Raw genomic sequence first — 26,601 nt, forward strand, 5'->3', positions numbered from 1 at the left:
TTTGTGCATTTAAAAAGAAAATACAATTCATCTTTTCACTTGACATGCCTCTGAAGCACAAAATAAAATTTCCTACCTGCTCCCCCATTTAACATCTGGATCTGAACTATAATCTGCCTATAAATAAGAAATGAGAATTTTGATCAGACAGCTTTGCAATCTGTTCGAAGCAGTCTGGGAATACTTGATTGCATAACAAATCTCCGAGTAAATTAAGTGGTGTTAAGACAGTTTAACTACCATAAAATATTTTATTATATTCTATATCCCCTTAAAAATTTATACTTTATAATGAAGTGATGCAGCCAGAGTCCTGATCCAGAGGAAGCACTACATGGAAATGTCCCTGTAAAAAGGAACTCCCCTTTCTGAGGAAACCGAGGCCCCATTGTTCCTTACATTTCCTCTCCTAAGTGCCTGGGTTAGGAATTGGCTAACTGTTCCCCAAACCCATTTCCATTTCCTCCTTGGCTCCCAAGCAGGATACATTTCCCAGCCTCCTGTGTGATAGAGTCTTGACCAATGGAATAGAGGTAGGAAGTTATACACCCCACTTCCAGGCCCAGCCTATAAAATCCTCCCATGTATCCTTTACCCTCTCTCCTCCCACACGTTGAAGATGGCCGAACTAGGTCAGCCGTGTTTGCTGAACACTGTGTGGGGCAGAGCCTCTCTCCACTTTCTCATATTTTCTTTTTTTTTTTTTTAAAGATCTGTTTATTTGAGAGAGAGAGAGAGCAGAGAGAGGAGCAAAGGAATAGAGAAACCTGAAGTAGACTCCTCACTGTACACAGAGCCCAACATGGGGCTTGATCCCAGGACCCTGAGATCATGACTTGAGCTGAAATCAAGAGTTGGATGATGGGCAGCCTGGGTGGCCCAGCGGTTTAGCATCTGCCTTCAGCCCAGAGCCTGATCCTGGAGACCCAGGATTGAGTCCCACATCAGGCTCCCTGCATGGAGCCTGCTTCTCCCTCTGCAAGTGTCTCTGCCTCTCTCTGTCTCTCATGAATGAATAAATAAATAAATAAATAAAATCTTAAAAAAAAAGTTGGACGCTTAATGACTGAGCCATCCAGGTGCCCCCACCTTCTCATATTTTCAATCAAATTAGAGCTAGTAAAAGAGGGACTGCATTATCTCATCTCTCATTCTTAGAATCTCAAGCTTCAGAGCACAGGACACTACCAAATCTACAGTGTTGGTTTATTGTCTTTTTTTTAAGGTAACATGAGTTTATCCACCCTACCTGATTGTCATTTTGTTTCAGTAGGTTTTAGCCACTATGAAAACACAAAGGGTCAAGACCAGACCAAACAAATCTCAATGATGGGTCTTGTTATCAATTTTGCTTTTATCAGTCACCATCAGTGGATCACAGAGTGCTCCCCCCTTGAACAGAGGCTCCTTAACCAAGTTAGGATCTATATTCAGCTGCTAGTTACGGAGACTAGAGATAAGAATGGCTTAACTAAAACAGACGGTTATCTCCCTCTCCATGTAAAAGAAGTCCGTAGCTAAGCAGTGCAGCTCGATGGTGTCATCCTGGACCCAGACACCTACTATATTCCTATTCCTTCATTATTAGAGTATGACTACCATTCTCAAGGCCACCTCATGTTCCATAATGGGCACTGGGGATCCGGTCATCACGTCTGTGTTCCAGTCAGGATGAAGGGGAAGGAGTGAAAAGTATAAAGTACACATGCTACCTATCTATGTGTCCCTTTCATAAAAAACAGAAACAGACAAACACCCCACCTTTTACTGTGAAGTCCCATTGCATGCAGACAATTTCAGCATGCAATTCGTTGCCAACACCTTGCTACACAGGAGGCTGAGAAATGGGTTCTTTTAGCTGTGCAGGAAAATATCTCAACTGTTTTAATAGAAGAAAGAAATAGAATACCCCTAGAAGCGGGTCTTCTCTGTTATAGCCATTTCTTAGGTTTGGTTGTGAAAAGAAAGTTTTAATTAAAAAAGATTGATGAGGGGATCCCTGGGTGGCGCAGTGGTTTGGTGCCTGCCTTTGGCCCAGGGCGCGATCCTGGAGACCTGGGATCGGGTCCCACGTCGGGCTCCCGGTGCATGGAGCCTGCTTCTCCCTCTGCCTGTGTCTCTGCCTCTCTCTCTCTCTCTCTCTCTCTCTGTGTGACTATCATAAATAAATAAAAAAATTAAAAAAAAAAAAAGATTGATGAGATTTTTCCTGTGCTACCAGATGAATGTGTTCTATTTATGAGAGCTACCGATCGAATTCAACTGCCTTCCATAAATTTGCACATATTGTTTATTGATTGCCCTGTCTATATAACCTATTCATTTTGTACTTTCTTTCCTCTCTGGGTAAAAGTAAATTATTATTATTTTCTTCATTGTATTAGAGGGCTTCTAGGCTACCTACCCAGCCCACCAGCTCCCCTCTGTGAGAAGGGCTCTCTCAGACAAGAGTGGTTCCTGAGTCACATTTATGACTACCTAACCTGCCCTTTGGCCCTTGAACATTCGGGCAGGGATAAAAATTTACCCAAGCTGAGCAGACCTGTTTCTCTCTTATGAGAATGTGGAGCTAGGATCAAATTCACAAGTCAGTCTCCACTAGTCGTTTGGACAAAGGATATGTAGGGTACCTGGGTGGCTCAGTGGTTGAGTGTCTACCTTTGGCTCAGGTCAGATCCCTGAGTCCTGGGATTGAGTATCGCATCAGTCTCCCCGCGGGGAGCCTGCTTCTGTCTCTGCCTCTCTCTCTGTATCTCTCATGAATAAATAAATAATCTTTAAAAAAAAGAAATGAAATGATAGAGGCAGACATCTCCTACCATGTTTATGCCAAGAGAGTGAGTTTGCAGACAGAGGAGAAGGAAGCAGGGATGGTGCAGCCTTTGTTTTGCAAATCAGCATTGTCTGCATTTATCTCCCCAAATATTACATCCAAATAGAGGAACTGGAAGGACCATAAATAGCTGGTATAACTAGTGTCAAGACTGCACAAATGATTAAGACATGGACCCTATCCAGGAATTTATAATTTGCTATCGTGACTCTCAACCAACTCCAGTATTGTATATGCACATCAAGTCATATCTAGCAAGAAGGAACTCAGATCTCTCAGGTGGAAGATGACTCAAGGAGGGAGATGAGAAGGGGGAGATGACCCCATTGCTTTCTTAGAAGAAGGAAACTCTTTCAAAGGTTTTATTTTTTCCTCTCTGACCTGATTTTTACCTAGTCCCCTGTTTTTACGCATTCTGTATAGATAGCTCCATGGAGAAGAGCATGAAAAAGAATGCCAAAGCAAAGTAAACAAAAGAAAAACATCTATACATAACTATTTTTAGCTAGTTTTCAAATCAAAAAGCTCAGAATTATGCCAGGTTATGAAAGTCTATAAAACTTTTAATGCAGACACAAGAAAAGAGCAACACTTTTTCTTAGTCTTCCCTTTTCACTCTGATCTGCTTTGCTTTAAAAAAAAAATTGACTTTCCTGCCTTCTGGAACTTTTTACCAGCAGGAGGTGAGAAATCATATAAATTGCTGGAAACGAATGGTAACAGTCAGTCATTTCTTCTATAATGGGCCATTAGATTGGTGTATTTGCATGTATCATTAAGATTTATAGCAAATTCTCTAATGGAATGACAATGCTAGAGATATAGTCTGTCTAATACAATTAAAATGTAGGCTTCTGGGGCAAAATTACTACACATTTTCCTTGGAGGAGAAAAAAATGCCATGAAAATAACAGTGAGAATAAAGAAGCTATTCTGAACGCTTTTGTCCAATTTTACCATTTTTCTATTGTAACAAAAGTCATGAATTTCACATTAGCTGGTGAGTCTTCTGGGGTGAATTTTTTTTTTTTTAATGCAGAACACAGGATAATCAAGATTAGGAGCATTATCTTTTATTTGTTGATGGAAAAGGCAAATGCTTTTGGGGTACAATTATCAGTGAAGACCAATGTTATGTCTCCACAAAAAAGTGTAGGAGCGTTCACCTGAGCAGTGCTTCCTGGTGGCAGATAAAAGCTGGAATTAGGTACAGATTCTCAAAGGGGATGGAACAAGAAGTGAGGCCTTGTTCAGAGACGCACATAGGTCTATCCCAACTTTGAGATTGTTTTTCAAAAGTTTCTGGTGCCAGATTTAATTTTCATGCCTCCTTTTCTCATCAGTACTTGGAACTACTGGTCAAACACCCCTTATCTCCAGTGGAAGGCGTCTCCAGTGAATACTGCTCCCTTCTATTCCTGGAAATGACAGAACTGCCCCATTACTCCTTGCATTGTTGCCACTGCTCCCTGGCATCTGACTCACTCCAGGGAAACCATAAAACCATACGGAAATCAAACCCAAAGTAATTCTACATGTGGAAGAGTTTGGGGAATACCTCCCCAAGCCTGTAGTTTTATACTGATTTTTTAAGTGAATCTAAGCATTTTGGAGACTGTATTTTTTAACCATAATATTAATCTAACATATTAAATATTATGCTTATATTCTACAGAAAGGTAGGAATTATAAAGAGAGGGGAGAGAGCTGGATTCAAAAACCAGTAGCTTTAACATGTATTTTTTTTATTTTTTTTTAAATGAATAACTGAAGTCTGTCTCCTGGCATCAGAAAAACATTGTAGAATATTTTTCAGAGGTGAATTTTGGTTATTTGAAATTTAGTGATATGATGGGTTTTAGCTATATTCAAATGGATCGTTATAAATGGAGTATGGCTAACTCAGGGGTGCCAGAACCCTGAAGGAAAGAAAATATTAAAGAAAAATATGTGGTTTATTACACATGCAGAAGCTTTGAAACTTTCTAAGTCATACTTGAAATGTCTATGGTGTACTTTATTACAAATGAAGAAATAGAGTGTGAAATTAAGTGAATTACTGAGTGGTCAATCAATTTAAGTACATAAAGTGGAATATTCACTGAACTGGTTACATAATATTACTTATTATGTAGAGAGAGCCATTGTGGAATGCATATACTTTGAAAACAATCCTGAAGTGTGTAAAAGCATGTTATTAGTGCTTTCTGCAGATATTCTCCCAAATGTTACATCCAAGTAAATGACCTGGAAGGACCACAGATAGTGGTGGCTCTAGTATTAGGTGCCTTCCAAACTACTCTTATTATTATGACCTAACCAATACAATCTCAAACCGTTCTCTCTCTGGTCCCTTCTATATGGCACATTGAAATCAGCATGCAATTTCATAATTTTTTTTGTCTACCTCATCCCCAGCCCCACCCTTATCTTCAGTGCATATTCCTGTTTACTTATTCACTTATGAATTTATTTATCAATCTATAAGCAACCTGAGGACAGAGACTATATGTAATTCATCTTGGTATCCTCAGTGCCTGAGACATGGTGGGTATCCAGTAAATGTTTGATGACAGCTTAATTATGAATCTCAGTCATTTGTTAGAGTTGGGATCTTGGACAATAAATGGAAATCTCGGGGCACCTGGGTAGCTCAGTTGGTTAAGTGTCTGCCTTTGGCTCAGGTCACAATCCTAGGGTCCTGAGATCAAGCCCCACTTCGGGCTCCCTGCTCAGTGGGGAGTCTGCCTTTCCCTCTCTCTCTGCCCCTCCTCCCCACTTGTATGCTCTCGCGCTCTCTCTCTCTCCTAAATAAATAAATACAATCTTTCAAAAAATAAAAAATTAAAATAAATAAATGGAAATCTCTGAGGCTCAGGTCTCCTCATCTACAAAGTAAGGATTAACAATAATACTCGCTTACATCATGGAGTTACTTTTAGAAATAACGTTGTCAGAATATTTGGTTTTTATTACATTGTCATCATCTTTATTACTATTATTATTCTCATTATGAATTTTCAACTATTACCCAAGAAAAGTGATTGACTCAGTCCTCTCAAATGTATATGACTGAATTTAAACTTGAAAGATGAAGCTTGACTCATGAGAAGAGGATAATAATGGGCAATATGTTTTCACTGGAGAATCTGTGTTAGCAGCAAGAGCCTTGTTTGTTAAAATTCAGACACAGATACACAATGAGTATGGTACAGGAATAATTGCAGCGTCTCCATGGTTACAAAAACTCTTGTCAACACCCATTGTTCTATTTATACCTTGGGAGACATGTCACCACATTTCTATAAATAGAGTAGAAATTAATTCATTTCAACAATGATCATGTGCAAACCTACAATCCTCTGAGGAATAAAGGAACTGGACTGGAGTATAACGGAGGAATGTGTCATTTAATGGGTGTAATGGGCCACATGTCTGAAAAAGAGTCAACACAGCAAAGAAGAAAGTTTATGAAGGCAAATGAGGCTTCCCAAGATCTTCAGCAAGTGACTGCTTGGGGGAGAGTGATCTTGAGAAGCTGAGCAACCTTACACTCTACTTCCTCCTGACCATTCATTCAGTTGAGATACAAAACAAAATGATGATTGGGAGGTTTCAGATTAAATATGGCAGGAAAAATGATTTTCTAGAAAGGCTATGAAATTAGGAAGAATGAGCAAGATGACAGGAAATGAGAGATGGCCATAAAATTTTGAAAGCTGGAAAGCAGATGGCTAGGTGGTAACTGGAGTAGCATAAAGCTAAAACCTAAGTGTCCACTAGGATTCAGGGTCAGGTAGTAGTGGCAAGAAAAAGCCAATTTGAGTCACAGAAGCCCAGGGATGCTCAAAAATTGGCAGGACCAGGTGCTTCTGAAGGTTTTGTGGCAGAAGGCCAGAAAAGAGCCATAACTGAGGGCAAGGGTGCTGCGCTAAAACCAGAGGGATTAATTCGGTTATTACATTCCAAACAGTGATATGCTCCCAACCCCTTCTCCTACTTGGCTCTGAGAATATCAGCTGCCAGTCACTTAACTTCCCAGGTAGGATAATGATTCCTGGGAAAGCACTCACAGATACTAGTATATGGGAGTCTCCAATGGAACATCCAAGCCCCCTCTTAATCAACCTATGGTAAGGTCCGTCAACCGTCAAGCCTGACCAATGCACAGTTTCCACTAAACTAAGGTTTTCTGTGTTTCACTCCTAGACCACCAAGAATTTTCCTTTAAAGAAAGTTTCTGGGGGATCCCTGGGTGGCACAGCGGTTTGGCGCCTGCCTTTGGCCCAGGGCGCGATCCTGGAGACCCGGGATCCAATCCCACGTCAGGCTCCTGGTGCAGGGAGCCTGCTTCTCCCTCTGCCTGTGTCTCTGCCTGTGTCTCTGCCTCTCTCTCTCTCTCTCTGTGTGTGACTATCATAAATAAATAAAAATTTAAAAAAAGTTTCTAACATGAGAGACAAAGAACCAAAATGGAAAAAAAAAAAAAAAAAGAACCCAGAGAAAACAGAAACAATGCAGAGTGCAGAGGAAAACTATACCTCATTATAAATAATATCCTAAAACAGTAAGAGATTGCATCGGCCAAGGAGCAAAACAGCATGCTACACAGAAAGAGGCAATCTAAGAAGCAATAAAGAGTTCTCTGAAATTAAAATATAACAGAAAATAAATCAATAGAGAAGTCATATGATAAAGTGGAAGAAATTTTACAAATAGTTAAATAGAAAAGAAAGAAATGGAAAATACAAGCAAAAAATAAGAAAATCAGAGGCTCAATCTATAAGGTCCAAGATTGAACCATAAGAGTTCTAGAAAGAAAGATAAAAGTGGAGAGGAGAGGGACGCCTGGGTGGCTGGGTGGTTGACCGTCTGCCTTTGGCTCAAGGCGTGATCCCAGTCTGGGGATCGAGTCCTGCATCGGGCTCCCTGCAAGGAGTTTGCTTCTCCCTCTGCCTATGTCTCTGCCTCTTTCTCTGTGTCTCATGGATAAATAAATAAAAATATTTTTTTTAAGTGGAGAGGAGAAAACAATAACAACAAAATAATTAAAATTTCCCAAAACAGAATACAAGGCCAAGTTAGTGCCCAAGCACCTTACCCTTGCTAAGTAAGGTATTACTATAAAATTTCAGAACACTGGGTATATGGGGAAGATTCTAAAATCTTCCAGAGAAAAATATAGCTCACAAATAAAAAGCTAAAGAAGCAGACTGGCTAGGAGACAGTGGAACAATGCTATCACAATTCTAAAAAAATAGTTTTGACATAGAATTTTATACACAGCCATCTCATTAATCTGTTTTGATGGTAGTTTAAAAATATTTTCAGACATGTAATATCGCAAAAACATGTAAGGTCTCAAAAACCTCAGGAAACTACTGAGATGTTGTGATATTGTGAGTTATATTTATATTTATTCTTATTTCTTATTAGAAATATATATTTGGTCTTCATCTCAGTCCTGGCACAGAGTTCCTCAAACACTTGGAATCTCCTGTGAGGAGAAAAATAGAGATGTCATCTGTTATGCTAATGAGGTGGCTTTTGGAAAGCACCTAAGGATGGGGGCTGGGTGCCTCTGGAGCCAATCACGTGATTAGAGTAGTGGAACTTTCAGTCCTACCCCCCTAATCTCTGGGGAGGGAAGTGGGGCTGGAGATCAGTGTCTAGTCACCAATGACCAATGATTTATTTCATCAATCATATCTATGTAATGAAGCCTCCATAAGAACACAAAAGGGCGGGACATCTGGGTGGCTCAGGGACACTTGGGTAGCTCAGCGGTTGAGCCTCTCTGCCTTTGACTCAGGGCGTGATCCCAGGGTCCCAGGATTGAGTCCCACATCGGGCTTCCTGTGTGGAGCCTGCTTCTCCCTCTGCCTGTGTCTCTGCCTCTCTATGTCTCTCATGAATAAATAAATAAAACCTTAAAAAAAAAAAAAAAAAAAGAACACAAAAGGGCAGTTCTGAGAGCTTCCGGTTGGTGAACATGTGGAGATGTGGGAGGAGTGATGCGCTCAGAGAGTATAGAAGCTCTGTGCCCCTCTCCCCATACCTTGTCCTATGCATCTCTTCCATCTGGCTGTTCCTGAGTTATAACCTTTATAGTAAACCAGTAATCTAGTAAGTAAAATGTTTCTGAGTTCTGTGGGCCACTCTAGCAAATTAATCAAACCCAAAGAGGGGTAGTTGTAACCTCCAATCTATAGTCAGTAGGTCAGAAGCACAGGTGGTAACCTGGACTTGAGATTGGTTATCGGAAGTGGGGGATTGATTTAAAATAAAGAGATAAAGCCCAGAAAAAAAAAAAAAAAAAAAAAACAATAAAATCAATAGTGCTTGACTCTTAGAAGTGGGCGATGGGTGGAGAAAGGTGGGGGAAGAGATAATTCATTTTCACTGAAAATCTTATAGAACCATATGTATTTGTAAAGTATGATAAAAATTAATTTTTTAAAAACAGCATTGCTGTACATCTTCCATTTCCCCCTCAGATCTACTCTTTGCCCTGCTCCTCACCATCGAGTATCCTGGGAAACTGACTTATGAGGACCCCACTAACAGTCTTAGCTGAATTGGCTAAACAGCAGAGGTTGGAGGAAGAGGGGAGAGTGAGCCTAGGGCATTACCGTCACAACTCCCTCTGTATGTTGGCTCCACAGGCTGTCTCCATCCCTCCAATGAAGGTCACAACTCCAATTGGGTGATCCGTAAAGTTCTCTCTCCTCTTGCACTCCAGACCTAATAGTGGTCACAGCTCCACTGATCTATACTCAGGCACTGCACTCTCTCTTGGGATTTCTCTCCACTCTACTCCAACTTTTAAAAACAGATTCTTCATTAAAATTCTCTTCAAACTACCTAATTTGAATGTGTCATGTGTTTCCTGCCAGGACCCTGACTAATCCAGAGCTTTAGCTACATCTGCATCTAGATTGACTAGAAAGTAATGATAATTGTACTTTCTTAACAATTCATGCACATGTCTCTTCATTATAAATCTCTGGAATCATGGGTTTTTCTTAAGACTTACTGTTTTCAGAGTGCCTAGGTGGCTCATTCAGTTAAGCATCTGACTTGATCTCAACTCAGGTCTTGATCTTGGGGTTGTGAGTTCAAGCCCCACATTGGGCTCCATGGTAGGCATGGAGCCTACTTAAAAAAAAAAGAAAAAGAAAGAAAGACTTGCTGTTTTGGAGTAGCTATGAATTCACAGCAGATTTGAGAAGGTACAGAGATTTCCCATATCTCCTTGCCCCCACACATGCTCAGCTTCCTCTACTGTCAACATCTGCACCAGAGTGGGACATTTGTTATAACTGATAAACCTATACTGACACATGATAATCACCCCAAATCCACAGTTTACACTGTGGTTCATTCTTGGTGTTGTACATTCTATGGGTTTGGATAAATGTATAATGACATGTATTCATTATTGCAGCATCCCGCAGAGTATTTTCACTGCCCTAAAAACCCACCATGCTTTGCTTATTCATCACCTCCACTCACACACACAACCCCTGGCAACCCCTGATCTTTTTTATTGTCTCCATAGTTTTGTCTTTTCCAAAGTGTCAGATAGCTGGAATCATATAGTATATAGTTCGTGTCATTTTGAGATCTTTTTTTTTTCTAGTTATATACTCATTATAGAAAAATTGGAAAACAAAGAAATTAATCACTGTAATTCCACAAGCCTGAGTCAACAGATATTAACATTTAGGTGTGAAAACCTATAGCAGAGTCATGATTAAAGACCACTTCAGATGGATATTCTTTAGATGATGTTCAATGTTTGTACAGAGAAGAAGTATTGTAAAGGAATGGCAGGATATAGGGATGTTCAGTAGCCCCAGCCTCCATTAATGCTCCCAAGAGTATGACTCCAACCCCCAAATCCTATACTTCACTTAGCTATACTTTGAGTTCACCATCTTCACCTCCAAGCGACCTTGCAAAGTATTCTTCCCAACCATACATAGTGCTGTGCGCGAGAGAAGTTCTGTCAATACGGTTTTCTCCAGTGAAAAAGGTGACATTTCCAATGATGTTTTAGTGCTCCAATGACCTTTTACCCACCCCGCTTCTTAGCCATTTGTACCCCGGGATACTGCCCATGCCTTTCTTTCCACGCTGGTACCAAACTAAGCATGGTAAGAGGAGATCACTTCCGCGTTGGCAGCAGCAGTAAAGCTGAACTAAAACATGATTTGCAATTGTCCAGTTATCCTATAAAAACGTCAGCTCATCTTGTTTTACGGTCACCTCCACCAAAGTTTCTTCGTGAAGTGTTCACAAAGAGATATTAATTTTGATCCATAGCTGGTGTAAGGGGGGGAAAATCAAGTAAGAGTTATAAATACTTTAACTCGGATAAATGGAATGGCCTATAGATTAATGAACCTCATCGACAGAACATACCGTTAGGGAAAAGGAAAAACTTGTGTAATCAGGGAGTCAAAGTCTCCCTGCTGTTTAACTTTATATTGTTATTGCTAAAAGCACAGGAGCAATGGTGACATCTTGTGTCAGGTTAAAAAGTAACAGGATCTTAATTCTTTGTGGCATCTACTGGGAGTACTTCAGAAGAGCCCCAGCTGGCATTCATCTTTAGCTGCTCCTTTCAGCTGCAGATCGAATAATAAAACAGGGGCATTATCTTCTAGGGTGCAGAGATTATGCCTTCAGGAACAATGGAGGCAAACTCCAGGTGGCATTTGATGCATCTACCTGCCACCTCAAGATCGGGGCAACCAGGAGTCCCAGTGCAGTTCTTCAACTCAGCCTTTCCTGGTTGCCAGGATATCCTGGGTAAAGCACCTAGGGTCTGGGCCCATCCACCATCAGCCTGAAGCAGCCTGGTGGCAGCTGTGGAGCTCTGTAATAATTGCCCTTGTGATCCAACTGCTTCAGACATTTTCTTGATCTTATTTCCATGGCATGCCTTTGAATGACACGGGGCATGGCTAAAATTTCTGGAACCATTCTGGAACTGCTGGGGAGCCACTGCTCGTAGCAGACACCTGAGGAGCCAAATCTTTTGTTTCATGCACTCTTCATGAGAGCAGTGGTTTCTTAACCCTGGCCACACAAAATCACCTGGGCAGCTGATAAAATATCAACACCTGGGCCCATTCCAGACAATGAACTCAGAATTTCTGGGAGCTGAAGACAGACATTCTTTAAAAGTCCCCCCGTCATACTAGCATGCGACTTTCATTTGGTTCTCTTGCCCTGGGAATCCAGCTGCCATGCTGGAAGGAAGCCCAAGTCACATGTAAAGGCCATGTGCATCCTTGTGTATAAAGATGTAGGCCAAAATTAGTGCAAATCTCTGATTACATTTACTTAAAAAAACAACCAAAAACTTCTTAGGTTTATTGCGGAAGAGAGTATCCTTGTAAAATATATATATTAATTAAAAATTATTTCATTTAAAAATTTTAATCATTAAAAATTTTAATTACTTAAAAAATATGTTGTCATATAACTTTCTAGGAAGGTAAGTCTTTCCTCAAAATAGTTCTCTATTCTTGCCATCCTCAATCCTTCTCCTATTTTCCATGAAACCCACCTCAGTTTTACCTTTGACCTCCTCAATCCACTGAAGCTGCTTTCCACAGTTCACTAATGATCTTCCCATTGCTGAATCCCTGGCTGAGTCTTCTCTTACCTGACCTAGCAGCAGCATTTTGCACAGTCCATAATCCCTCCTCCTTGACACCCACTTCACTTGATTTCCAGGACCCTGACCTCTCTCATTTTCCTCGTCCCACTGGTTGCACCTTCTCAATCTCCTTTGCTGGCTTCCTCTTCTTTTCCTATAATGCTCCAGGGCTCAGCCCTGGCTCTTTTTTCTTCTCTGTCACTCCCTGTACGATCTTAACCTGTCTCAAGGCTTAAAATTCTACAAAATGCCTTTAATTCCCCCTCATTATATCTCCAACCCATACTTCTTTCCAATTCAGGCAGGGTCATCCAACTGTCTAGTCAACGATTCCATGTGACAGACATCTCAAACTCAACATTTCCAAATCCTTTCTCCCCCAACCTTCTCTACCAGCAGCCTTCCCCATCTCAGGTTATGGCAATATCTGCCTTCTATTTGCTCAGGCAAAAAAATCTTGACACATTCCCAACTCCCCCCATTTTCTGCTACCCCATTCAAGAAATTCTAATGGCTTTACTTTCAAAAATATCCACAATCTTATCTCTTACCACCTCACTGGCACCACCCTGGTCCAAGCACCTAGTTTCTTCCCTGGGTAACTGTAACTCTCTGCCTAAACTATAGGTCTCTGCCTGAATTTTTCCTTGCCATACACACATTTAAGCAGCCAGGGTGGATGGAACCTTCTATAACATTTCAGTTCATACCACTATCCCTGCTAAAACTTCTCCATTGGCTCCTCCTTTCCTTTCACACTCAGTGTCCCTTTTCCTGCTCCACATTTTTGGTTTTCTACTGCTAGTGTAAGAGAGGAAGATTTTTCCTTCTACTCTTCTAACTCCTTTGGCTAGTCTAATCATTAAATTGACATAAGAAAGGTTACCAGGAGAAAAACAAATTGTGTCTGAAAGAGTGCCCCAAAGACATGAGACTCACAGGCAGTCAGGCAATTAAGGCTTACGTGCCATCCTGAGCTAAGAAATGGGATAGGGGTTGGGCCTTCAACGGGGAGGAGGAGGGACACCTGGGTGGCTCAGTGGTTGAGCCCCTGCCTTTGGCACAGGTCGTGATCCCCAGGTCCTGAGATAGAGTCCTGCATCAGGCTCTCCGCAGGGAACCTGCTTCTCCGTCTGTCTCTCTCTCTCTCTGTGTCTCTTATGAATAAATAAATAAAATCTTTAAAAACACACACACACACAAAGAGAAGGAGGATAATTCATAGGACATAAGAAGAGCAGATGTTTGGTAATTCAATGTGTACCCTACCATACACGTAGGTCTTTCAGAGGAGAGTTATTTCTGGCAATAGCTCTTTCTGGGCCAGGCTCCCTCTCTAAATTCTTTTAGGCAGTTAAGGGAAAGGTAAAAGTTTTTCCTTGAATCTGCTGGGTCTTGATTGCCTTCGGCTCAAAATAATCCACATGTCAAAGTGGCACATTTTAGGGTGGCATGCATATTCTGCTCCCCCTCACTCATCTCCCCTTCTAGTATTACATGGTTTGCCTATTTATTGTGTCTTTTGTTTACTGTCTGTCTCTCCCCACTAGAATATAAGCTCTAGGAGGGCAGGGATCTCTGTCCATTTTCTTTGCTTATGTATTCCAAGCCCCTAGAATAATGCCTGGAACAATGAAGGCATTCCTTGCATATTTGTTAAATGAAGGAATGGATGAAAAGAAGGTATTGCTCTGTATGGCAGGATACCATAACTCCATTTACCTACCCCCTTAGAAAAAGGGCATGTAGACAAGATTTGTCTGCCTGCCTGACCCTCCACTTCCTCATGCAAGGTGTATTATCCTCTAGTTTCTCTTCAGGTTGCTCAGGTACACTCCAGTCAGGGCTCCTTTTTCTCATAGAGGTCCAGGCTACAAGATTAGGGCTTTTTCCTCTCCTTCCCCCATTTTGTTGGTCTCTTACCTTCCAGCTATGAATTATCAGCAAATTGTCAACAGGAAAGCCTCCAGTTAAACTAATTCCAATTAAACTAATTCATAAAGGTCTTTATGATATCTTTGTTCACTTTCCCAAATCTCTTCCCTAAACTCCCAGGCTGAGGATGAGCTATGGAATTAGCTTAATTTACCTTATCCATTTGTTCCTTAGCATTATAGTATGTTATTCCCAGGAATATTTGCATTTCAAAGATAAATGCTCCAAAGGGGCAATGCTTACTTGTTGACAAACTTTCATGAATTCCAGACCTCCATTATTCAAGATTCAGAAAAGGAAAAAATAAGATTTTAGCAATAGGAAAAGACAAAAAGAGGTAGTCCTTTCACTTATTCATTCATCAAATATTTTTTGAGCAACTATTATGCGTAGTCACTGTGCAAGGCATTGGGGATAGAGTAGAGATGAAGACAGACTGGGTCACACTCCCAGTGGAGCTCCAGTCAGATATCTGGATTTCAATGCTTTACGTAATGGCTTAACATTAATTAACATTCGTTCACAATCATTAATTTACACTTTTCTTCAAAGGTAAAAGCATGATCTCCTTAATTATTAGACACTGTGATCAGTTTTTCTTTGCTAGTCAAAGTACAAAGTAATTTTATGCTATTAATGAAAGGACCATTAAGATAATCCACAAGACAGGCTTGGGAAGAAAAAGCGTATATCCTAAGCAAAGTCAAAACATTACATTACCACTGAAGGAGAGCAGAAAATGCCACCTCAGAATGTGCCACTTTGATACGTGGATTATTTTGGGCCGAAGGCAATCAAGACCCAGCAAATTCAAGAACAACTTTTACCTCTCCTTTAATTGCCTATAAGAATTTAGAGAGGAAGCCTGGCCCAGAAAGAGCACTATTACCAGAGCTAACTCTCATCTGAAAGACCTACGTGTATGGCAGGGCAAACATGGAATTACCAAACATCTGCTTTTCTTATATCCTGCGAATTGTCCTCTCCCCCTTTGCAAGCCCAACCCCCTATCTCATTCCTTAGCTCAAAATAACATATAAACCTCAATTGCCTGACTGCCTCTGAGTCTCATGTCTTTGGGGCACCGGTACAGACAAAGTAAATTTGTTTTTCTTCTGTTAATTTGTCTTATATCAATTTAATGATTAGACCAGCCAAAGAACCTAGAAGGGAAGAAGAGAACATTTTTCCACCCCAACACGATCAAGTCAGCAAAGGACTTTGTTATTCCTCTTTTCTAAGCAGAAGGGTCAGAAACTGCATAAGCCAAAACTGACGTCTTTCTACATTCCACCTGTGTCGTTTTTTTAGAGTGATATTATGAGTCCCATTGGTCAGGTTGTGAACCTCCTCTGTTCCTTATTTTATAATGTGATTTTCAAGCCTTTCACACCTGACATAATCAGTGAGCCATCTTGTGAGGAAGGCATTGCAATCTCTATTTTGCAGGTGAGGAAATGAGGATTGGGAGGATAAAGGAATTTGCTAGAAGTGCTCACTGCAACATTTTAAAACCCAAATCTTGCTGCCTCTTAAGCTTATACTGTTTTCACTGTGACATGCTGCTTCCTGGATTGAGCTCAAAATTAATAACTTTCTAATTCTGGTGTGAGAATGGAAGGGGCTCTTCCTCATTTGGACAAGAAGAACCAAGAGGAAACTTAACTGGTTCTTGAATCTAACAGTAGTGGAAATAACAGCAGTGATAACAGAGCCTGGGTAAATCGTTTATTTTTTTCCTGCATCTCAGTTTCTTTAGGTGATGAATGGGAATAATGAAAGAGAAAAAGCTCAAAGGGACACCAGGCAAATAAATCTAATGTTTATGACAATTTGACAAAGGAACACTAAAAATTCTTACTAGTTTATTTCTCATCTATACTAACAAGACTATTATAAGAACACCTGGAAACAATAAACAACCAAGCTCATTCACAGACAGGACTATGGATAAGTGAATTGTGGTATATTCACCAAATGGAATATAAGAGCAGTAGTATAAAGGAATGAACTTCAGCTACAAACAGTGATATAAATGAACTGATGAATGTTAGAAACTTGAGTGAAAAAATACTATATACATTACAATGGCATTTTTTATAAAGTTCAAAATAAAGCAAAAATGAACTGTTCAGGAATGCATCTATGATGAAAGTGTTTTGTTTTTAATGAAAGGGAATAGAAAATTCAGAAGAGCAGTTATTTTGGTGGGAGAGGTAAAAATCATGGAGGAGAGCCCAGATATTAATGTTTAAACCCCTGTGTGTTTATATTTTAACATTTTCCACTGTATACATATGTGTCTATACACACACATCACATGATTATCCTGTATACAAAAATATTATGTAATAAAAATTTAAGATAAAAATGTTTTCTCTGTCATGATATTGAGAAGTAAATTCCTAAAAGATCTTAAGACCAACATATTTTCCTTGAAAAGTTCAGAATTTGTAAGGATTGAGAAGGAGGGGTGAAGTGAAGTTTCAATTCTGGCACTAAGGGCTCACAATACATTTCTCCAGCTAGCCTTTAGAGCAGCACTTATCAACTGATAGAGCAGTTTCTTGGAACTCAGGATCATCTTTCCAACCCAACTCTAAACACCTCAGAATTACTGACTGAACTGCCTCATTTAGCCAGCCAGCTCCCTTACACCAAATAAGACCATTTGACATATATGTAATCACCTTGAGGGTTTATCTTTTTTTTTTAAGCAAACTCAACCCCTAAAACATGGGGCTTGAACTCACAACCCCAAGATCAAGAGTTGTGTGCTCAACTTGCTGACCAAGCCAGCCAGGTGCCCCATTTGAGGGTTTATCTTTTGATTCAACACAACAAATCTTCAATCTGGAACACTGGACAAGCCAAAGACCAGGAGAATAATGATCATTATCAGCAATTTCTCATCATTCTTTGTGTCCTTAATGTTACAAGGAAAAAGTTCATGGAAGAACTCAGAAATACTTGGAAAAGCCTTGATTACAATTGAGAGTTTTCCTTTGGACTATAATTCTCAGAAATTATATGGTTTGTTTCCAAGGAGTAACAAAACCATATAGCATGTTTCTGCCTTGGTTTTAACCCCTCTTATCCTCATGTAAGTCTCACTGGCAGAGAAAGTGGGGAGGAGAGAGGGGAAAGTGGGGATGAGGAAGGGAGAGGAGAGAGATAGAAGAAGAAATGGAGAGGAAAAAAGTGAGGAAGAAGAAGGAGAAGGGAGAGGAAAAGAAGTGGGGAGGGAGGGGAAAGTAAAGATGGGAAGGAGAAAAGAATGGAGGGAGGGGCTGGAGGGAAAAATGGGGAAGAGGGAAGACAGGTAGGGAGGTGGGAAGACAAGTGGGAGGAGGAGAGACAGGTGGGGAGAAAGAAAGGAGCCAAGAGCAGGAGGAGAAAGTTACACAGTCTAAGGGACCACTCTTCCACATGCTGTGCTAGATTATTTATTATATACAAGTTATCTCATTGACTTCTCCCAACAACCTTGAGAGGTAAGCCAAGAAACTTGAGACTCAGTAAAGATAGAAGCCTTAAAGTGACAAAGCCAATAAGTGACTGGATTTAACTCTAGATCCTTCTGACTTTGAGACAAAGTTCCTACCAAGTGCCCACCTCTGCGATTTGGAATTCCAGAACAAGGTAATGTACCCAGGAACAAGGGCCTGGAGCACAGCAATAAGATGGGAATCCCAAATACGTGGACATCAGAAAGTTTCACATCACTAAAAAGAAGAGTATTTGATCATTATAGTCTAGTCTTACTAGTGATCTCATTGACCGGGAGGAAGACAAAAGAAATGGGACAGACACTTAATTCTGAACAGCCAAGAACAATCGATTAAACAGAAGTGTGAAGAATCTTTGAAGAAAGAGATAGCATTATCTAAAAATTCAAAAGGCAAGGAAGGTAAAGCTGGATGCAGACTTTTAAGAAAAAAAAAAAAACATTTCTAGTGATTCACATAAGAGAAAATCACAGAAGAGATAGTATCAGGGACTCCAAGCTAGAAGCTCTAAAAATAAAATTCTGCCTATTTAATAGAATACTAAAACACCACTTAAGACTATAATAGGAAAAATTTTGCTATGAGCTCAGGTATTCAAAAGAATAAGAATTGGCCATACAATCACTCCTAATTCAGGGAAGAGTTCAGGCATCAAAAACAAAGTAAAGGAGGTTAATCAAAAATACAAAAAGAGGGACGCCTGGGTGGCTCAGTGGTTGAGCATCTGCCTTTGGCTCAGGGCATGATCTCGGAGTCCGGGATTGAGTCCCGCATCGGGCTCCCTGCGAGGAGCCTGCTTCTCCCTCTGCCTATGTCTCTGCCTCTCTCTGTGTGTCTCTCATGAATAAATAAAAATTTTTTAAAATACATAAAGAACTTGAACAACTCAACACCAGAAGCAAACAAACAAAAATATAACCCCACCATATAATCTAATTTAAAAACAAAGAGAGGACCCAAATAGACATTTTTCCAAAGAAGATATCCAATCCAGATGGCCAACAGACACATGAAAAAATGTTCAACGTCACTCATCATCAGGGATGCAAACCAAAACCACAACGAGATATCACCTGACACCTGTCAGAATGGCTAAAATAAAAAAGACAAGAAATAACAAGTGTTGATGAAGTGGAAAAAAAGGAATCCTTGTGCACTGTTGGAAGGAATGTAAATTGGTTCAGCCACTGTGGAAAATAGAATAGATATAACCCCAAACATTAAAAATATAAATGCCATATAGTCCAGTAATTCCACTACTGGGTGTTTATCCAAAGAAAATGAAAACACTAATTTGAAAAGATATGTGCACCCCTATGTTTAATGGAGCATTATTTACAATAGCCAAATTATGGAAGCAACCCAAGTGCTCATCGATGGATGAATGGATAAAGAATATGTACATATGCGCACGTGCGCAGTGGAATATTACTCAGCCATAAAAAAGAATGAGATCTTGCTATTTGCAACAACATGGATGGATGTAGAAGGTATTATGCTAAGTGAAATTAGAGAAAGATACCACATGATTTCACTTATTCATGTAACTTAAAAAACAAAACAGATTCCTAAGTACAGAGAACAAACTGGGGTTGCCAGAGGGGAGGTGGTTGGGGGTTGGGTAAAATAAATAAAGGAGATGAAGAGGTACAAACTTCTAGTCATAAAATAAACGGCGTGGGGAATATAGTCAGTATACCGTAACAATGTCCTGTGGTGGCAGAGGATGACTATGCTTACTGCGCTGAGCACTGAGTAATTTATAGAATTGTTGAACCAACGTGTCGTACACCTGAAACTAATATAACATTATATGTTATACTCCAATAAATAAATTAATTAAATATATTAATTCAAGGACTAGGGGCACCTGGGTGGCTCATTCGGTTAAGCATCTGACTCTTGATTTCAGCTCAGGTCATGAGATCGAGCCCCGTGTCAAGCTCTGTGCTGGACATGGAACCTGCTTAAGATTCTCTCTGCCTCTCCTCTCTCCCCTTCTCTCCCTCTCTAAAAAAAAAAAAAAAAAAAAAAAAAAAAAGATATATAGATGGATATTTATATTATTTCAAGGACTAAAAAGAAAAACAAGATGAAGGTAGCAGAGACCCTGAGGTCAAAGCAGCTCTGGGTAGGAGGGCTAAAGGGCTCCCTTGGTTCTCTCTTGTGTCCCCACCAGAGTGCCTTAGTCACCAGTTGAGAGATCTCCTGTTATACTATATGTTGGCAAATCGAACTTCAATAAAAAAAAATTTTTTTTAAAGAGAGAGAGATCTCCATGGGGGTACAGAGGGGTCCAGGAGAAAGAAATGGGAGATAGCTGCTCAGTAGTCACTGGTGCCCAGGCCTTAAGTCAAAGGAGAAAAGGGAGTTCTTGACCTTTTTGCATAATCCATCCCAGGTTCCCAATGCAGGCAAGCAGTTAGGAACGCACAATATGCAAGGAGTAGGAGCATGTTTTTACCATTTAGGCTCCTCCCAGGAAACAGATGGCACACTCCCAGGGGGTAACTGAGAAGGGTTTAATGAAGAACTCTCTATAAGAACAAGGACAAGGTTAAGGGAAACCAACAAGGAATGGTGAGGTACCCTGGGGTGAGCAACTCCCTGAGAACCAAGCCCCGGGAGAGGGCTGCCCAGGCACCAGAGCCAACCTCAGTACAAGAATGCAGCTAATGACAATCCACAAGGAGGCAGGGAGGAAGTCAGAATATACCACCCACCTCCAATGTACTCCTTGAGCTTCCCACTGCCAGAGGGCAAATGAGCCCACTGATACAGTCCACAGAATAAGGCAAAGAAGAAGGGGAGTAATGCAGAGGGGCAAAGAGAGAGTCACCAGCACAATTATGGAAAAATTATGGGTCTATGCAAAGACTTACCTATGAGGATATTCATCACAGCATTGTTTGTAAAAGCAAAAATATGGAAATGACCTAAACATTAGGGAAAAAATTATGTTATACTCAGATGAGGACAGAGATGATCTTACCTATGATTATATATAAACTGCAGCAATTGGAATAGTGCCTTGCATAGCAAATGCTCCTTAAACATTAAAAACACTAGTGTGGGGGTATAGTTACAGATACAGAAAGACGTTCACAATTCAGTTTACAAAACAGGTTATGGGGCACCTATACAGGGGCTGGCTCGGTTGGTGGAGTGTGTGGCTCTTGATCTTGGCGTTGTGAGTTCAAGTTCCGAGTTGGGTGTAGAGATTACTTAAAAATAAAATTAAATAGAAAAAAAACAGTTACAAAACAATTCCATTTTGTTTGATAGATACCTAGACAGGATGCAGGTTTGGAGAAACCTGCACAGAGATGGTCGGAATGATTAATGATGCTGTGAGGGAAACTGGGTTGTGTTGTGTTATGTTTGTTTTGTTTTTGAGCTTCATTTTCTGATTTTCCTGTAATGAATACAAATTGCTTTGATAACAAGAAAATACATCTTTTTTCAGTCTTATTATAAGACAGTGTTCATTTTCCTGGTGTTTTCCTTTTCCTTCCTTGTGTCATCTCTTGCTCCATAACCTTGAGAGCGGCAGCAGATGGCTGGGCAGGCATGTGGATGGAGGGGAGGGGAGGGAATCCCACCATATGGGAGTCATGACTCACAGCTTTCACAGCTTGTGGAGCACCGAGGGCCAAAATACAGAAGAGTGGCAGAGGCCTCAACAAACCTCCTGTTCCCAAGGCTCTACATCCTAGGAAGCTGAGAATTATAGTACATGCTGACGATGACTAAAAAGTATTTTTAAGCTACATTGGAAGCAAGATGAACAAACAGTGAAGAGTATCCGCGCTAGCGAAAGATGTCGCATTCCCAGATAGCATGGAGAAGTGGTGATTTCAGTTGTGCTTTAAAGCAAGCCATAAATGGGGCTTTCTTCTCCTTGTCTCTGCTTTGGCCATCATCATCATCATCCTCGCCATCATCATTCTTCAATTCTCCAAAGTCATTACCATTATCAACATCTTCAGCCCAGAGAGTAAACTTCCTAAGAGCAATAAATATGCCTTTTTCTTGAAGGTACCCGGAACACTTAACACATGATCCTACATAGGGCAAACTGGAATTGAGTTCACAAGGATAAAGGCACTCTTACAAAATGAGCAGATAACAGGCTGCTGGGAGGAGGAGTCAATACACTGCATGAAAAGTCAATAAAGTTCATGAGCCAGCATCCCAAGAGGTGGGAATTTTTAAGCATGTACCTCAACCCCAGTATATTTATATGCATTTATTTCCAAATTTTATACCTATTTTACTACTATCGTACAATGTCTTATACATTGAGAAATACATATAAGATACAAATTTTAATGAAAAAGGCAATATTTGTTTTCCACGTCCCAATTGATTATTTGGGGGTTTATGTCCCCTGCATGGGAAACCACTGCCCTAAATGACAGAATCAGGATCCAAAGTTTTTGAAACAAATCCATAAAGGAGGCTGTAACCAACAACAGGATATTAAATATAGATGAAGGTCAAATGTTGCATCTGAATTTCCAAACTGAGTCCAAGTTGAGGAATTCAATATGCAGGTACACTCTTGTAATGCCGATACACCACCACCAGATGACTTCTGGCTCTAGTAACTGAATATGGGTGGACTGAGCAATATGCGGCATTTAAAGAAAAGCCAACCTTGACAATTATTCAAACGTACCAGATGGTGCCCTGTTCTTGCTACTATTGCTATTCAACATTGCTGTATTAAATTAGTGTGTTTTCTTTCTAGGGATTTCTTGAAACAAAATAAGGTTTCAGAGGGCAAGAACAATATGTGCTTGCCTCTATCACTTTGGAAAACCTTTTTAATATCAAGGCGACCAGAAATTCTCAATTCCCCAAAAGAGCCCTGCTTTTCATCCCTTTGGGACCAGCATCGTAGCTGTGGGGTTATTAGTTGTGTTGGTTACTGACCGCAGCAGGACGGAGGGAGGGAGGGGACATCCTCCCGTGTGGTTTCCTTGCACAACTCCACCCAAATCTGGATGTCCGTGTCACAATTTCGGAGGCAAATGAAGGAACTTCTGCAGAAACTGCCACCCCCAAAAGGTGGGGTTGGGGTAACCAGAGCACATCCTGGGTAGATTAAGCTTTGGGTCACAACGGCTTTATGGAAGGTGAAGGGGAGCGGAATATGCAAGCCCAAAATGCCTCAGGCCCCTATCCTGTTGGTTAGCTCAACTTGAGTCTCACATCTGGAGCTTCCATACATACATAATTAAATTTGGTTTTCTCTTGTTAATCTGTCTCATGTCAACTGAATTATTAGACCAGCCAAAGAACCTACAAGGGAAGAAGGGGCGAGCTCTTCTCCCCTACGAAGGTAAGGTTTGACAGAGTAAAGGGAACAAAGGCTCTGGAGTCAGGCAGACCTGGGGGGGAATCCGCCCTCAGCTGCCTACTGCCTAGGGGACCCTGGGCAGGCTCTGGCCTCCCCCTCACAAACAGCAGATGGCTAAAGGTCATGGAGTTTTTCGGCCTATGGTAGGCGCTGGAAATAAGATTTCTAGAGGACCAGGCACAGGACCCAGGCTCACCAATCACTCAGTCGTGCAGTGGATGTGAATACCTGAGGCACTTGCTAAAAATACAGATATTTCTCCCCTAGAGATTCAGATGTCATAAGCTCGGGGTGAATAAACCATAAACCTGGGTGAACGTTCCGCAATTCCCTGCCTCTGGGGAATCGATTTTGTTAAGCAGCCCCCCTCCTCCCCGAGGTGGCTCTTATTGTCAAGCGGGCGAGGAGTCCCGTTCCGGTGACCGCTGTCGCTGCTATTTGGCTCCTTCCTGTGCACCCCCCGGCAGCACCACTCTGCGGTGCCGCGGCCGCCCCGACTGCCTACTTTTCTTCCCCCGAAGGCGCTGCATTTTCTACTCCACTTCCTTCCTCCCACCTTCGCTCCTCAGTCAACCTGCTCTCTGCCATCTGGCGAGTTGGAAAGGCCCGAGTGGCTGAATTCACGTGAAGGCTTTGAACTGAAAATGACTTACTGAGTTACGCAGACCAGGCATATTTCATAATCAAGCGGTACGAACTGGAGAAATTCATCCCCAACAATAGCAGGCCCAGCCCAGCGGGAGAGGTTTTGAGAAGAGGGATCTCTCAATCCCTGCCCTTGCCTACGTGCTGATTCATTTGCATGTGTGTAGGAATCACTCAGAAGATCTTGTTAAAATGCAAATCATGCTATTATAGACTGTAGCGAAGGTGGGGCCCGAGGCTCCACACTTCTAAGGAGCTCCTGGGTAGTCCGGTGCTGGTGGTCCAAGGACATTTCGAGTGTCCAGGGCTGGGTAGTGGTGCAGAAATGAGAGCTACAGCCCTAAACGGCTGGCAACTTACCCACAGCAAGGGACTACTGTGATCAGGAATAGCTAGAGGCTCTTAACTTAGGAGAGCACCAAGAGATGGGCCTGTTGCCAGTCCGCCCCCACACAACCCACAAACCCCCGAATCAGAGCTTTTCGACCTCAACAACTCCGCTTGGTCTTAAACCGAAAAGCGGAGAAGCCATCCCTCAACAACTTAAAAATCATTTCTTTCCACGGGGAAATAACAACTAAGAGCTCCCAAATTTATTGTAAAAGCATTTTATGCAGTTATTTTTAAATCCCATCTAAACAATTAGAAAAAGTAAGAAGAGGTAAGTGCACTTGTCTCGCACATGAAAGACAATACAGGAACACCAAGAGGATTGTTGACGGAGCCAGCGCTCCTGGAACAATGAAAATTTCCATTAGCCTGTGCGGCACGGTGAGCTCCAGGTGAGCTCCACAAACGTAAATGGTTTTGAAAACATTCAACTAGCTACTGCTGTTCGTGTTCTGTAGGAAGTTAAAGCACAGTATGAAACAATAAAATACTGAATGTGAAAGCTGGGAACAATGGAGCACGTCCCGGTGTTCCGGAATTGGGGCCGTGAGCTATTTGCAAAAACCTAGAAGGTCTCTAACAAGGCAGCCACTGGCTGGTCAAAAAGATTACCTGGAGCAAGCTGCTTCACTGCAGCTGGTTTTAAGAAGACAAGTTCCACCTTGGGTGTGTGAGTGTGAAGTCACTGGGGACACTGACATCCAGGCTCGCAAATGTATCACTTGACCCTTCAGCTCCGCACATTTATGTAGAACCAGCTTTGGCACTTGTGCAGATTCAAAGCCTCTTCCTAGAGCAGCTGGAACCTTCTGGAACGACGTGGTGGTGTTTGCTGACAACCCATTTAAAACTGCCACCACCCTCGAGAGGACCCTGGTTATACCCCTCATCTGCAGTCCACGTTGCCTCTTACGCAGAAAGCTTTCCTCCTGTCCCTGGAAACCTGGCTTTTTGGCCTCCAGCTGCTGAGCTACGGGGCTGAGAAAAACAGCCTCAAGCAAAGTCAGCCAGAAATTTTCCCTGTGTCTGCAGTGTTCCGCTTGTGCCCGTGGGAAGATGATATTATGCCCCACCTTACCCCAGCCTAGTCTTCTTTGTATGCGCCAACTCGGTAGATTTTAACCTCTCGTGCCTTTCTGAAGTAGAGAAGACAAAGGAGGAGCAGCCCGTTCGTGGTCTAGCTGGGGACACAATGGGACAATGGTGTAGTTTATCTCTGGTATTCAACACATTACTCCCATGTTTCTTTCATGTTTGAACTTTTGATTGACCTATGACACACATACAGTAAGGTGCACACATTATGTATGAACAGCTCAGCAAATACAAACTGATCCATCCTTTGAATCAGCACCCAGAGAGGAAATGGAGCACGGCAGGATCCCAGAAGCCCCTTTTGTGCCCCCTTTCAGTCACTCGACCCTCCCTGTTCCCTGGCATGACTATCCTGACCTTTTTTTTTTTTTTAAGATTTTATTTATTTATTCATGAGACACAGAGACAGGCAGAGACATAGAGGGAGAAGCAGGCTCCCCACAGGGAGCCCGATGCGGGACTCAATCCTGGACTCCAGGATCACAACCTGAGCCAAAGGCAGATGCTCTACTGCTGAGATACCCAGGCGTCCCCTATCCTGACTTTTGATACTCCACAGATTACTTTGGCGCCTTTTTGGATTTTTTAAAAAATATATTTTATTTATTTATTCATGAGACACACAGAGAGAGAGGCAGGCGCCCTGCAAGGAGCCTCATGTGGGACTAGATCCTGGGACCCCGGGATCACGACCTGAGCCGAAGGCAGATGCTTAACCACTGAGCCACTCAGGTGCCCCTGGATTTTAAATAAAACTCTGAAAACTTTTTTTTTTGAAACATAAAATTAAAAGGTAACAATACCAAATTTTTGTAAGCTGCTTTTTTCATGGTAATTTGAGAGTCCTATTATTAAAGTGTCTTTTTTCAGTCCAGTTCAAGTGCTATGTACTAGACTGTTTCTCCCCAAAATTCATATGTTGAACCCTTAGCCCCTAAAATGACTGTATTTGTAGACAGGAATTTTCGGAGGTGATTAAGGTTAAATGACGTTATGAGGGTGGAGCTCTAATCTAATAGGACTGAGGCCTTAGAAGGAAAGGAAGATAACTCTGCTCCCCCACCCCCACCCCATAATTTACCCTGTGAGGACACAGCAAGAAGGCCACCATCTGTAAACCAGGAAAGAGAGTATTCACTAGGATCCAGCACCTTGA

General features: G+C 41.5%; 1 long non-coding RNA gene across 4 annotated transcripts in view; it reads right to left on the bottom strand.

Moving 5' to 3' along the window:
- Window positions 1–26,601, bottom strand: part of LOC140627598 (uncharacterized) — a 122,914-nt gene that overhangs the window by 84,929 nt on the left and 11,384 nt on the right. For 2 of the 4 annotated variants that reach the window (XR_012026264.1, XR_012026263.1), the window contains exons 3-4: window positions 23,969–25,531; window positions 9,870–9,991 (exon numbers count right to left, since the gene is read on the bottom strand). This is a non-coding gene — a long non-coding RNA (uncharacterized lncRNA). The remainder of the gene's footprint in view (window positions 1–9,869; window positions 9,992–23,968; window positions 25,532–26,601) is intronic. The other 2 variants (XR_012026266.1, XR_012026265.1) reach the window with 2 other exon arrangements.

This window comes from Canis lupus, chromosome X (genome assembly GCF_048164855.1).
Source record: "Canis lupus baileyi chromosome X, mCanLup2.hap1, whole genome shotgun sequence".
NCBI lineage: Eukaryota > Metazoa > Chordata > Mammalia > Carnivora > Canidae > Canis > Canis lupus.